Source organism: Rutidosis leptorrhynchoides, chromosome 4, assembly GCF_046630445.1.
Source record: "Rutidosis leptorrhynchoides isolate AG116_Rl617_1_P2 chromosome 4, CSIRO_AGI_Rlap_v1, whole genome shotgun sequence".
NCBI classification, from domain to species: domain Eukaryota; kingdom Viridiplantae; phylum Streptophyta; class Magnoliopsida; order Asterales; family Asteraceae; genus Rutidosis; species Rutidosis leptorrhynchoides.
The window spans coordinates 306,794,848-306,805,462 of NC_092336.1; the positions used below are offsets into that span (position 1 = coordinate 306,794,848).

At 35.3% G+C, this 10,615-nt stretch overlaps 1 long non-coding RNA gene across 1 annotated transcript; it reads left to right on the plus strand.

The window, feature by feature from the left end:
- The first annotated feature begins 8,206 nt into the window (after positions 1–8,206).
- Positions 8,207–9,016, plus strand: LOC139904491 (uncharacterized). The gene is made up of 3 exons (XR_011778841.1): positions 8,207–8,497; positions 8,578–8,784; positions 8,869–9,016. It is a non-coding gene; the product is annotated as an uncharacterized lncRNA (long non-coding RNA).
- The last annotated feature ends 1,599 nt before the right edge of the window (positions 9,017–10,615 follow it).

Here is a 10,615-nt window from a genome sequence, read left to right on the forward strand (position 1 = left end):
ACACTATGTTACCTGTGTGCTTATTCGAAACGTCTAAAAGGACCCTGGTCCAATACCCATGGTAGCTAAGCAATCCCAGTTCCGAAAGAGGTCTTTCAAACATCCCAACTTTACCTTCTTTCTTGGATAGTTCATATGTAGCGAGCGGGCCGCTAGAAGAAACCCGCCCAAATTGTGAGTACTGATTAGGATTAGAATAACTACTAACTGAATTCCTGACAGTAAAAGGATAATAACTAAGCACAGAGTTGGTTTGTGGTTTCCAACATGTAGCAGCAATAGATTTTAGGTGTCTGTTGTGCCCAAACGCAAACCATGCAAGAGCTGTAAAATTTAAAAACCACTTAATAATCATAATTACCAGTGAAAAAAAAAATAATAATATTGCATTGATATATTAGAAACATTCCTACGGCCAGCTCAGCCTTGACCAAAGGGCTTCCATCTGACACAACAGTTAAAAGGCTTTTAACAATACTAATGTCAGCCCCAACTTTTTCATCATCATCACGCTCATCTCCAACATCTCTAGATGAGTCAAATCCAACATCAAGTGCAGTGCCCAATGCAATAGTTTAAATCTACATGTTTTAAGATTAATAATACAATAGTTTAATAAGAATGAATTGCCTCGATATAAACAAGTCCGGTTGAAGACCAATCATATAATCTAATTTCAATAAACAGAATTACTACTTATTCTCTAATATTTGCATTCTACCTAATTTTGCGCAACAAACGAAAAAAACATGTTTTTTTACCAAAGTAGAACAATTAGTACTATGGTGCACTTGAATAGAAATAGAATATGATTGTACTATGTAGTTATAGAGACATAGTATTTGTATACCTACCCTATAGTTCCCTACAAAAAATTGTCATGAGTTGAGCCAATTCAAATATATTGGGTTGGATTTTGTGCATAACTCAACTTCGCCAGATTATGAAAGAAATATTGTTATAGTGAAGTAAAACATTTAAAACAAGTCATACCAACCTCATTAGATATAAAACGTGCAAATGAGATACACAAACACAATTCAGCGAATAACAAAGGAAATGGATAAAGCCACATTGACCATCTAATTCAGCGAATAATAGATTAATTTGATAAGAGACGACAGAGATTGTACACTCTACAAAACATTGTCAAAATTACCACGTTAGCAAACAAGTGACAGTATTTTACCTAATAAGCATCGTATAGACTAGGACGGATAAGTTCAGCCATGCTGCCATCAATCACAATAAAGTTTTTTGTGCGGTTTGTTTTTACACCGGTAACACGGTTAACCAAACAGCAAGTATTTGCAATAAGTGACCTTCCTGGTTCAATGATTAGATCAAGGTTTCAAATATTGACTAGTTCCCGGACTTTCACCAAATCAAACATGAGAAAAATAGTGCATATATTATTTGATATAAGTCTTAAGTTCTACGCATATAATGAAAATGTAGATCTTACTCTATCAGTGAGATCTTATAGTGTTCGAAGAATGGTACCCTTATGATAATAATCGATCCTGAGACCACCTCCAATGTTCAAATAATTTATATCAAACGCTTGGTCACGGATTTCATCAATAAACTTCACCATAATGGCTGCAGCATCTCCGAATATGTCAACCTAAATAATGGGAATAAAGAAAAAGAAAGGTTACATTTATATACAAATACGTTGAAAATGTAGGGGTCAGACAGTTTTGGTAATGGGTCAAGGCAGAATTGGTTAAGGGTCAAGACAAAATTGGTAATGGGTCAGAACAGTTTTGAGTCAAAGTGTGTAATATTATAGTCACGTTAGGTCAACTTGACTAGAACTAAAACCATGTAATCATCTATCTCTATTTTAACAGTGAATTACATGTAATTACAGACACTATGTTATTACAATAATAATCTAAGTTTTTAACTATATGTGTGAAGAGGTTGTATGTACTGATTACTGAATATATATGTTGAGTGTAGACACACACAAAAGAAACTATGTGACCTGTTTCACACAAATGCTAATTTTATGTAGACGTAAGGTTATGGGGAGGGGTCTTGACCATAAAGCTTGCTCAAAATAGTCACTTTCATACACTGCCTATACAATTTCTTGATATAATCATCAAGTCAAAAGCATAACTTGACTTGTGTACTGCAAAAAGCAATAAGTAGCTTCTGCATATACATTATTTTAACTTTAATTGTAAAATCAAAAACTCTATCTCATTATTGGATGCAACATTATTGGAAGTCAACAACCTGGAACACACAAATATTGGATCAACCAACTTCCGTAAAAACAGACATGCATGCATGGATGTATGTATGTATGTATGTATGTATGTATGTATGTATGTATGTATGTATGTATGTATGTATGTATGTATGTATGTGTGTATATATATATATATATATATATATATATATATATATATGTGTGTGTGTGTGTGTGCGTGCGTGCGTGCGTGCGTGCGGTTGCGTTTATGCGGAAAAGGTCATATATCTGTCAAGTTATGTGTATATTGTTTTTCTATTCTAACATTTTCAATTTCCAATTCTTCTGCAACAATTTAGTGGCTAAATGACAAATCCATTTGGGTTATAATAGGAAAAAATGAATTGGTGTCAACATGTGTAATTTCAGGCATAAATGAATTGTGACAGGTTGTGGTTATACTTTAAATGGTATTGGGTAAAAATGGGTATTGTTTTTGTTTGGGTATTTTAGATACAATTTAAATACACTTTGGATGACTATTGACATATTAGAAACTATATTTTACATGGGCCCTTAGTTGGTACATCAATTGAAATGGCTGCCTCAAATCACGGCATTTAAGATTTGTTTGTTGATTGCATTGTATGAGTATGTGTTGGTAGTATAACTAATTCTTCATACTATGTGTATAACTAATCCTTTATACTTATTTTGGTACTGCTGCTAGAAACCATTGACACTTGATCCAAAGCATATCTTTACTTTTTTTTTTTAAAAATAATAATTTGAGATTGACGTTCTTTATAATTTTCTGAGGCTTCATGTACATGTGCTGGATTATAAATTCAAACCACTCTTACTGATCATGGACTCATGGGTTAGTGGGACTCATGGGTTAGTGGATCCACCAAGACCAAATTCTTGATCATGTCTAATTAATTTATACAGTTATGTTTAAATGGTGATTTAGGATGCTTCTAAGAGATTCATGATACCGAAGCTTTGGTATATATAGTCCTTTATATGGTTCATGCAAGAGGTCTCAAGGTACCATGGTGGTTGGGCCCCTGACATCCTTGCAAGAGGTCTCAGGTTCAAACGTTGGGGGGTGGCCAAGGAAGGGTTGGAAACAGCCAGGGAATATTCTTGATGGGCTGCGTACACTCGAGTATGGGGTCGGATTACTTGCCCTTTCTGGGTAAGGGGAATAGGGAAAACCTTACAACAACATAGTTCATGCAACTATTAGGATATGTATAACTGTGGTAATTCATATCCCATATCCCCATATAGGTGAAAGTCCTTTGAACCTGGAATCAGAAAGGCTATGGTTATGAAAAACACAGCAAGACACGTGTGTGGTTGAGCAGGTTTGTTTACATCCTTATTTGAATCAACTTCTATATTATACTAAGAATTTAAGATTGTAATATGTTATTTGATATATGATCTTCTATTATAATTTATGCATATATACCATATAGACACAATCATGTTTAGATGATGATAAATATTTGATATAGTTCTTGGTATTTTCTGTGCAAACATCCTTATGACGTTAGGAATTGCAGAATCTGTCATTGCACACATGTTATTAATTTCATTTTACTTCTTTTGAGTATAATGTTGTATAAGCAAAAGAGTTCGTTATAGTAACATTCAAAGGGATTTAGGATTTATCTAAGTAGTCATTGTATAGCTTTTTGATGTGCCATTTATTACATATATATGTTTGGCAGTGATTTTATATATTATTAGTGTGTGTGTGTGTGTGTGTGTTAATTATTCTAACTGAAGTATGCACATTGCACAATTGTTGTAATACAGACACTACAAATTTGGTTACTTATAAGGGTTGCATTCGTTTGATTTTGAGGGCTTTTAAGAGGTCATATTTGGTTACGGGTTGAAATTGACAGTAGGTCCTGAAGAGGTAGATGCTACTCTACGTAGAATTTTTATGTCAGTTATGAGTAATGGAGTTAATGCGACTTATAACAATGAACACGCTCCAGTTGATCAAAAACCTCCGAACAAAAAAAGGAAGAACACATAAATGAAGGTGAAGGTGGTCTTGATAACGAAGACACTATCTGATGAACATGTACCAATTATATTTTAGCAAAATTATGTCCAATTATAGAAATAACATGTTTGAGCAAATTGACAAGTTATATGACATGCAAAACTATTTAGATAAGGTGATTGTATTATATTCCGCTTCGTCATTTCTAATGTTACATCTTTACAACATTATTTGATAACTTGCGCATGTAAACTACTTATTTCATGGAATTTTTATAAAGCTATTGGTTTTTATTTGTTGCAGAAAAATTAATTACGCGCTATTACCTTGAAGCAAATCAAAAGTATATTCATAATAAAGCAAGCGATCTTCGCTTTCTGTACAATTTATTAACACGTTAAAAGATTAGAATCATGGAGTAAGATGTGGAAACTCGACCTTAACCACGAAGTCTAGCTTTTTTGTGATATTTTGGTTTACAACTTTGTCTTTGTGGTTTTTGCACTATTAATACACCATTACTTTTAATATAGTTTTGATTTGAATCAACCAAACAAATACTTTATAGAATACTAATTATGGGACAAATATAAATTTGATTTGACCCTTAAAAAATCCCGCGAATTCGTGGGTCTTAAGCTAGTTATAAATAATAGTACTAAATTATTATGACGTAAAAGTATACTACAAGTAAGAGTTATTTAAAATCATTAAATGACCCGTAAAATTACGTTTTTATAAAATAATTCAAGTTTAAAAATATTATTTTGGAGAATACATTATCAAATTATTGGGATAAATAACCAAATCTTTTAAATTTATAAAACGCATAAAGCAAATAATTACAACGAAAGTGTACCAAAAATATTCTGCTTCTCAGTAGTAACCGTAAAACTCTAAACTCTAAACCTTAAACCCTAAACCTCAAACTCTAAACCATAAAACCCTAAACCCTAAACCTTAAACCTTAAACCTCAAACCTTAAACCCTAAACCCTATAACCTAAACCCTATACCCTAAACCCCAAACCCTATACCCTAAACCCTATACCATAGACCCTAAACCCTAAACCGTTATGTTTCGTTGGTGATTTGGTGGTGTTCAGTTGATCTGATGGTGGTTCAATGGTGGTTTGGTTGTGGTTCAGTTGTTCAGTGGTGGTCCGGAGGTAGTTCGGTTGTCCGGTGGTGATTCGGTTGTCCACTAGTGGCCGAACATGTGGTGGTTTAGTTGTACACTAGCGGACATGTGGTGGTTTCTGTTATTCGGTGGTGGTTCAGTTATTCGGTGGTGGTTTAGTTGTCCACTGGTGGACATGTGGTGGTTCAATTGTCCGGTGGTGGTCCATTGGGGGTCTGGTGGTCTAGTGGTGGTTTGGTGGTTTGTTGGTCCGATGGTGGTATGCTGCTTTGTTGGACGAGTAAAATGACCATTAGACGGTAAAAGAATATTATCAATCTTCAGTCTATCGTATTTAAGTTGATATATACCATTTTTTTAATACACTGCAGATGCATGAATCCAGATGATCATTCAAAACTAATGAGTCTAATAACAACTTTAAATCTTCCAAATGAGCAAGGTGACGATAAATATGTTTAATGATAAATATAGCGTTTTAACCCTAGACCCTAGACCCTATACCCTAAACCCTAAACTATAGACCCTAGAACCTAAATCCTAAACCCTATACCATAGACCCTACACCCTACACCCTACATCTTAAACCCTAAACCCTATACCCTAAACCCTAAACCCTAGATCTTAAACTCTATACCCTAAACCCCAAACCCCAAACCCTAAACCAAAGACCCTAAACCCCAAACCCTATACCCTAGACCCTAAATCCTATACCGTAGACTGTAGACCTTAGACCATAAACCCTAGACCCTAAACCCTAAACCCTAAACCCTAAACCCTAAACCCTATACCCTAGACTCGAAACCTAAACCCCAAACCCTAAATCATGGACCCTAAACCACAAACCTTATACCCTAAACCCTATACCGTAAACCTTAGACCCTAGACCCTAGACCGTAGCCCCTAGTCCCTATACCTTAAATCCTAGACTCTAGACCCTAAACCCTAAATCTTAAACCCTAGACCGTAGACCCTAATCCCTATACCTTAGACCCTAGACTCTAGATCCTAAATCCTAAACCCTAGACCCTAGACCATATTTATAAACAACTAATCTTAAGACAAATACCAAGGTAAACAAACACAAAATCATTAATCCGTTTCTATTCATTCTAACCAATCAGAACCTTCCATCCAATCGGACTACTACCCGAGAATAGAATAGAATTATTATTGGACAATTGAACCACCCGAGAATAGAATTATTATTGGACAATTGAACCACCGAAACATCATCGAAACACCTGACCATCACCGAACCACTACCATAGGAAGAAAAAAAAGTGGATTTAGGTAATCCTTCACCCGAACCCGATAAAAATAACTCGTCTCAAACTCGGACCTGTCAGGTCCCCATTTAGTTACTAAATAGCGGGTAAACGGGTTTTCTCACGGGCATTCGGGTCCCAATTTACTTAGAAACTGTCATGAAAATGGATTTATCCACGGGTTTTCAAGTCTTTTTTTTGGTATACAGACCGGGTAAATCGGGTATACGGGCCGGGTAATCGGGTATAAGGGCTGGACTCGGGTATTTTTCGGGTATACGGGACCGAGTAATCAGTTTTGTGTCTAAAACTATTCCCGAACCCGAACCCGCAAAAAATAAAAGCCATGGCCATACCCGTCCCAAGACCCATTTACCCGAACCTAACCCGGTCCAAATTACCTCCTTTTATCTGCAAACTTTTTTCGCATTCCCTCTTTTCATTTCATTTTGGCGAAATAGTTCCCTCCACCATTTTCACCAAAATATTTGGATATACCCTCTTTAAACAATTTCAGATATCTCAAAGATCTTCCAAAATGACAGCTACTTCTTACTCTCTTTAGGGTTTAAATTCTTCATAAAAATTAATTTATGTAGATCAACAGGTACGTGACCAACCAAGAAGACCACCACCCCCGCCGCTGCCACCAACAACATCTGCTGCTACTAACAACATGCTGTTACCGTACCCTATTTCACAAAGTTAGTATATTTTGGGGGGTTTCGAATAATGAATCGATAAGCTCAGAATCACAATACGAAGGAATTTATCGACTTGAACAAAGTTAGTATATTTTCAACACATGCGATGAGATTATTGATATAAGGTATTGTATAAAATACACTATTTGTGAACCCTTAATCATCAATTTCGTTTTCTAGGTTATGATGATTGTGAAAGCATTCAATGCATTTTAAAGATTATAAGTTGTTTAGGTTTGATGCTTCGTTTTACATATGTGTTCAAATTACATAATCATAATAGCCTGCAAATAGATAAAGTATTTAATTTAAAGGATCTGGATTTCAGGTTTTGTACAATTTTCTAGGCTTTTTATATTTGTTTACTGCTAATTGTGTTTGAAACTGAAATTCGGTTGTTAGTTGATTCAAACTTAGGTTGTTGAATGTATATCTATGCAGGTTTATAAAATTGATACAGGTTGCGGAGTTTTCTGCAAACAAGAGTAAGTGTTTAAGAATATTGTATATAGTTTAGTTATATTGTTATGAAGTCTACTTGTTGTAATTGGTTACAATTTTCATAATGAATGTGATTTGTTGTTAGTTTGATGGTATTTTGGTAGGTATCTTTCTGAGTTATTGTTTATCAAAATGAGCTTATTCCATAAGTGTAAATGGGTATCTAAATGTTTATCAACATGCTGACAGGAATGATAATCCTTAACTCAATTTTCCAGTTCTAATAGGTCAAATGGGTATGATAATTATAAGTTGTCTGTATTCTTATTGGTCAGTTGTAGTCAGTTTCTTTTCTTTTTTAATAACTATGTCCTGAACGATCAACGTAATGATCTTGGTAATTATTTTTGCTCGAGGTAGGCTATCTAAATGTTTGTTATTTTAACTTTGACATTTGACTTTTAACTTTTCCTTCTTCTGCAAAGAAGTGAATGTTCTAATATTGTGAAGAAAAAAAAACTTCAGTTAAATGCTAATGGACTTAGGCAAGGTGTGAAACTAACTTTCTTTTATTTGTACATACAACGAAGTCCCTCTCTCTCCATAACTATTACCGAGACACGAGCCGATATGGTAGGAAGAAGCCAGTTCATTGTCACCAGAATTGTTACATGGGGATGAAAGTGAAGAAGCCATTTTGAAAGCTCAGGTAAACATTAAAAACCAGTGTATTTAACAGGGCTTTAAAAGAAGCTTGTTGCCATTTAATTGTAAAATGTGTTATTGCAGGCTGTGTTATCTAGACGTTTAAGTGATGCACGTTCATGTGAAACTCTACCCACTGTTGAGAAAGTTAAACCTAGATCAACTGATACTCCACCCATGCTTGATATACCGAGTACTACAGCTATTGGAATGACACTTCATGAAAAGAAATGGACAGATGGCAGTGTTTCATCGGATGCGATTTCTTTGGACCTTGCAAGGTTTGGACAGGTATATATGTTAAATCTACTAATTACTAATGTTTTAGAATTTGAATTTTTTGATAATTAACCTTTATATAATACCGATTTGTAGAATGCTTTGCAAAGGAGGAATTTGGCTGCAGTAGCTGCAGCTGAAGCTTTGCAAGTGGCCCTTGCTTCTGAATCTATGCTGAGGAGTTTGAGGTGAACCATTATTGTTTGTTGAATAGTAACTGATAATTTTTATCTTAATACTGTGATTTTATAAGGTTTTATGTAGGGGTGTTCATTAAATGGTTTAAACTGTAAAAGCACCTGATCCTTATAGATTTGGTTTAATCGGTTTTGGACCATTTGGATTTGGTTCGGTTATTTAGTTTAATCGAAAACCTGATATAGTATTAGTAAACTTTGTTTTTACATACATATTCACAAATTGAATAGCAATTGGATATTATATTAAATGGTATGGTTTCTATTACCTTGCTTTCTTTTACTAGATAGTGTTGTCATTTATTTTCTCTTTATAATACATATACTGTTTGATCATATACATAGCATTGTATATGTGTGTTTTATTTACTAAAGGCTAAAAGCAGAATTGCGCGGACCCTAAAGCTAAGATATGCAATATTCGCTGAAAATAAAGTGCAGTAGTTGTATTTTCGCGTTAATAAGGGACTGCGGTTTAATCCGCTGAGTTTCCGCGGATGGATAAGTAGTTCGCAGACCGCGGATATTTCGAATACTATAAATAGGGAGCTTGGCCTCTCATTTAAGGGGTTGTTGATTCTCTGCCATTTTGCCTAAGCCTTTGTATTTTCCACTTGTGATTTTGCCCAAGGGATTTTTACATCGCACAAAGGTGAATTATGCTAATTAACAATCAAGACCGGGTCGGGGTGGTTGATCACTTGATAGTTAAAGTGAAAGACGATCATCGGGACCCAAAATAATCATCAAACATTCCATCCTCCATTGTAATCTTATTGCACTCAATCCGTAATTAAGTAACATCGCTAATTAAGGATTGATCAATTGGCGCCATCCGTGGGACACGTTTTACAAATTAAACTGAAAATTTTTTGTTTCGTGCCATCAAACAATTAATTCGTCGGTTTAATTTCAATCGTGTTTTTGTTGTGATGATTTGCAGGTGCTTTTTGAATACGCAATCAGTTGATCTGCTTGACAGTCACGATGACAAATGCAAAGCAAACTGGCGTTTATGCGAATGCTGATGCACTGCCCGGTGATTCGCAGAACGTCATGATATTTCTGTTACAAACAAATGCTAGTATAACCGCGGGAAAATCGGTTCAAGAACCGATTGCTAAAACATCCACTGTAAACAACGCTAGTGATTCGCAGCCAGAAATCGCTGCTGAGAAAATGATTGCGCGCAGAACTTTGCTGCAAAATCGCGATGAAACAATCGCTGATGGGAAGCGAGTAAAAGTTTTATCTGGAAAATCTAGTCTGCGAACTGAAAAAATTGTTGGTACTGCTATTGAGCAAGCTAAGAAAGATGCTAAGTGCAGTCGTGAGTCTCGCATACCGCGTACTTACTTATGGCCATTGAACGATTCAGGATCACAAGTTGATCGCTTAGTTCTTGAGCGTAATGATAGCGATAGTGATAATGCAGAAGATCGCATTCATTTGAATTCTGCACATAACTCAAAAATGGCGAAGACGCCAAGAGAAGAAAACGAATTTTCTGATGATTCGAACAGCGTGGAAGAGTTTGTTAAAAATCCAAATGTTAAGCGAAAGTGACCACCAACACCTTTCCCTCGTTATGGGGAAGAGGGTGAAGCATCTGATGCTGCTCGCAGAGAAAATGCTCAAATTTTTTT